The following is a 4,986-nucleotide window of genomic DNA, read 5'->3' on the forward strand; positions in this document are numbered from 1 at the left end:
CGAATATGACAGCTATGACTCAACCTATCGCCCGGAAGATAGTTTCTATACTGGTAACAGCAGGATGAGTTCAAGGGCAAGAAGTAGTCGTCCACGTGACGTCGTCCGTCATACCTAGTATCACAGCGATGCTGAAGAAGATTTAACCAAGCCATACTGTCCGGCAGCCTTTGCCGAAAAGTCAAAGTTTATAGCTAGCATTGCGACAGCACCCTTTCCTGTCAATGCTAAGATACCAACAACGGTGGGTAGATATAATGGCATGACTGATCCAAGTGATCATCTGCAAAACTTCGTGGCGGTAGGTGGTGTGAGCGGGTGGACGCTCCCTTATTGGCGTCACATGTTCGCATTGACACTAACAGGGGCAGCAAGGGAATGGTTCGAAAAACTCCCTGATGGTCAAATCTCTAGTTGGGATGATCTGGTGAAGAAATTCTCACAAAAGTTCAATCAACAGAAGAAGCACACGCGTGACCAATCAGAGATTCTGGATGTTGTCCGCCGGGATAATGAATCCATTGAATATTTTATCACCAGGTTCAATGACGAAAGCCTGAACATTGGAGGTATAAGTAAGGACATGCTTCGCGGTGCCTTCCGCAAGAATGTCAAGTGTGACGAGTTTATCCGCACACTTACTGGTAGGGATGGAATGCTAAAGGAATGGGACGATCTTATGACCGCGACAAAGTTATTTGCCAATACTGAAAAAATATTGGGGAACAACAGTTCAAAACAAAAACTTAAAGTTGAGTTCCAAACTCCACGACCCAATAAATAGGCAAAGGGGCCAATCTGGTCAAGACTTCATCCGAACACGGAAGCATCAAAGCCATTTGATGCAAGATCTCTCATCGGCAACAAGAATAAAGTAGGACCAGCAAATTGAGGTCCTCACAGATGGACTCCTCTTTCAAAAATTCCCGCTGAAATTCTCACAACAGAGAACGTGAACTTCTGGAAGCCACAACCACTCACAAGGAGGTCATTCCTTGATGCTAAAAAACATTGTTCATATCATAATGACGTTGGTCACAATACGAACGAGTGTAATGCTTTGAAAAGTGAAATTGAGGTGGCTGTAAAGTCTGGGAAACTCGGACACCTGGTGAAAGATGGAAGACCCGGGACTAGTAAAGCTCCCATACGGGACAACCAGGGCCCATCCAAAAAGCAAGTCAAGGACTTGAACGTCCATATGATCCAAGACGGACATAAGGTGGGAGGAAAGAGAAGAGAATCTGATGAAGAGGAATGGAAAAACGAACCAGTGATTTTCCACGAGTCAAGGGAGGTCCCAATAACAAGAACCCCTTAATTATCACTGCCGTTTTTAGCCATTATCGTTCTCAGTATGTGTTCTTTGACACTGGAAGTACATCGGACATCATGTACGAACAGTGCTTTGAGAAACTGTATGACGAAGATAAAGAAAGGTTAAAACCCATCCATGTCCGGGCTCAGGATTTGGAGGGGAAATAATGCATCCGCGTGGGGTGATTTCCTTCCCGGTCACCCTGAGTGATGGAGTTCACTCAAGGACCGAGGAGGTCGAATTTTTAGTTTTACCTGCAACATCAAAACATGACATCATCCTCGGCCGAGAAGCCATTGGTGTCTTTAACGCTCATCCGTCCACAGCTCACGGTGCGGTAGGAGTTCCAACCAGCACCGGCATAGCAATAATTCATGTCAACCGACACTGTTTTGCAACTGAAAGTTCAAAGCCCAGCAAGATTCCAAAACAATCTCAGTGAACTGAACCAGAAAAATGAGTTTTCAACAAAAAGTTTCCTGAGCAAACTGTAACAATTGGACCCGCTATCTCTGAGATAGTAAGGACCTTCTTGAAACAGTTGCTATCAAAGAACATTGATGTCTTCGCATGGCAACCCGCGGACATGACCAGTGTTTCGCGGAGCATTGCAGAGCATAAATTATGGGTAAACCCTATGTTTACACCGATTGTTCAAAAACAGCGTAAGATGCGGCCAAAACAAACAAAAGCAATGAATGAGCAAGTTCAGGACCTCTTATAGGCTGGAATCATCTGACCAATTCAATATCAGACCTGGGTCGCCAATCCAGTTATTGTTCCCAAAAGCAATGGAACATGGCGGATGTGTATAGATTTCAAAGATCTAGACAAGGCGTGTCCCAAGGACTGTTATCCATTGCCTGAAATAGACCTCAAGGTCGATGCTGTGGCACCGTTCAAATTTAAATGCTTCCTGGATGCCTACAAAAGCTACCATCAGATCCGCATGGCTGCGGGTGATGAAGATAAAACAGCATTTCGTACCGATCAAGGCACATTTTGTTACAAGATGATGCCTTTCGGACTGAAGAATGCGGGAGCCACATATCAACGGTTAATGGACATAGCATTTAAAGGTCAAATTGGTCGTAATTTGGAGGTTTATATGGACGATCTCGTGATTAAGAGTGTTGAGGAAGACCAGATGTCGAGGGATATCGAAGAGACATTCGAAACCTTGAAGAGCATCAACATGAAGCTAAACCAAGCTAAATGTTCATTCGGGATGGAGGAAGGAAAATTCCTCGGAGTAATTGTCACGGGCGCAGGCTTTAAAGCTAATCCGGATAAAGTCCAAGCTGTAGCCCGCATGCCTTCTCCCTCCTCCCTTAAGGAAGTTCAAACACTTAATGGTCGTTTGGTTGCTTTGAATCGCTTTTTGGCGAATCATGCAGCCAAATCCTATCCTTTTATTTCAACACTAAGGAACTGCCTCAAGAAAGCACAATTCAAATGGACCGCGGAAGCGGAACAAGCTTTCTTGGAGGTTAAAAAATGTTTGATGGAATGCCTACGTTGACAGCACCACACGCGGGAGAACCTTTAACGATGTACTTGTCAGCATCAAACATTGCTATCGGGGCTGTCCTCCTGACGGATAGGAAAAACGTTCAAACACCGATTTACTACGTCAGCAGAACACTGTCAGAGCCGGAGACAGGATATTCAATGTTATAAAAACTTGTCCTAGCATTGGTTTATGATGCCCGACGCCTCCGCAGGTACTTCCAGGGGCATTCCATCAATGTTTTAACCGGATATAAGCTCAAGAACGTCCTCAGCAAGCCAGAATTGTCTGGGAGACTGGAAAAGTGGGCCATCGAGCTAGGTGAACATGCAATAGAATACAAACCTAGACCATCAATTAAAGGACAGGTGTTAGCGGACTTTGTCACTAAAGTTCCGCAACACAAAGAGAAGGAATGTTTGATCGAGCAACAACCCCAAGCACCTCCGGAATTAGGACAGATTTGATCATTGTTCACGGACAGGGCTTCAAGCAGTGAGGGATCTGGCGCAGGCCTCAGGCTAGTCAATTCCGAAGGCCATGAGTTTACATACGCCATAAAGTTAGACTTCAAGAGTACTAACAACGAGGCAGAGTATGAAGCTTTCTTGGCGGGCTTACGGATAGCCAAAAATCTTGGGGTTAAACATTTGGAAGCCCGCGTGAATTCCATGTTGATTGCGGGGCAGATCAACGGCACATATGAAGCAAAAATGACATAATGGCTTCATATGTGTCACAGGCGAAAGATTTAATGCTTCAGTTTTCCTCATGCAAGGTCATCCACATAAAGAGAAGCGAGAACAAATCAGCAGATGCTCTTACTAAATTGGCTCACAAACTTCGAACATTTTGCCAAAGGCATCCGCATCGAAATATTGGACCGCCCGTCTGTTCCGCAACACCAAGTTTTAGTGATCCAAACGGGAGTGGAATCTTGGATGACACCCATTACAACATACTTGTCATCCGGAGCCCTCCCAGAAGGAAAAGCCACGGCCCGGAAGATAAAGCACAAAGCCTTGAACTAGTAGATACACGATGGTGTTTTATACCAACGTTCCTTCCTCGGACCACTACTTCGATGTGTGGACACCGAGGGCGCGAACTATCTAATCAGAGAAGTTCATGAAGGCATATGTGGTCTTCACGCTGGCCTGCGCTATGGTCGTAGAAAAGTTAATGAACGCCGGATATTATTGGCCAGGAATGCATCTGGATGCTGTGCACGAAATCAGAAAATGTGATTCATGCCAGCGTCATGCTCCTAACACGCTATGACCAAATAACGAGCTTGTTCCAGTTACTTCGGCTTGGCCGTTCCAGAAATGGGCTATTGATATAATGGGACCTTTCCCTGAAGCCCCTGTACGAGTCAAATTCTTGATAGTAGCCATCGACTACTTCACGAAGTGGGTGGAAGCCAAACCAGCTGCTTCCATGACAGTAGCAAGTGTTAAGAAATTCCTGTGGGAATTCATAATCTGCCGGTTTGGCCTTCCTTTGGAAATCGTTAGCAATAACGGAACTCAGTTCGCGGACAGTGGGCTACAAGAATGGTTACAAGAATTACATATTTCTCAAATCTTCACCTCTGTAGCCCACCCGCAAGCAAATGGCCAGGTTGAGAGAACCAATCGGACCATCAAAGAAGGAATCAAAGCAAGATTAGGAACTAAACGGACGGGTTAGGTGGACGAATTGCCCCATGTACTATGGGCCTTCCGCACCCAAAAGAATTCCAGCAATTCTGAGACCCCCTTTAGCCTAACCTACGGCACAGAGGCCATGATTCCGGCCGAGATTGGGATTCCATCCGCCAGAATTCTATTAATCGATGATAATGATTATGAACTCCGGATGAACCTTGATCTCCTCGAGGAAAAGAGAAACTAGCATCGATCCGCGAGCACAATTACAAACGCCAGTTGCAAAAGTATTATACCTCGCGGGTCCAAAGATGTGAGTTCGATGTGGGAGACTTTGTCTTCTGCAACAATGAAGCCTACGGGCAAGTTGGCCCCAACTTGGGAAAGACCTTATTAAATTCAGAAAGTTTTATCTAAAGGTGCCTACAAGTTAGAAAAGTTGGATGAGACTGAGATCCCTAGAACTTGGAATGGGGCCCAACTAAAGAAATGCTACATGTAGTTTGTTT

This window comes from Bidens hawaiensis, unplaced genomic scaffold (assembly GCF_021521415.1).
Source record: "Bidens hawaiensis isolate Kalapana, Puna unplaced genomic scaffold, B.hawaiensis_p1.1 tig00019560_1, whole genome shotgun sequence".
In the NCBI taxonomy this organism is placed as follows: Eukaryota; Viridiplantae; Streptophyta; class Magnoliopsida; order Asterales; family Asteraceae; genus Bidens; species Bidens hawaiensis.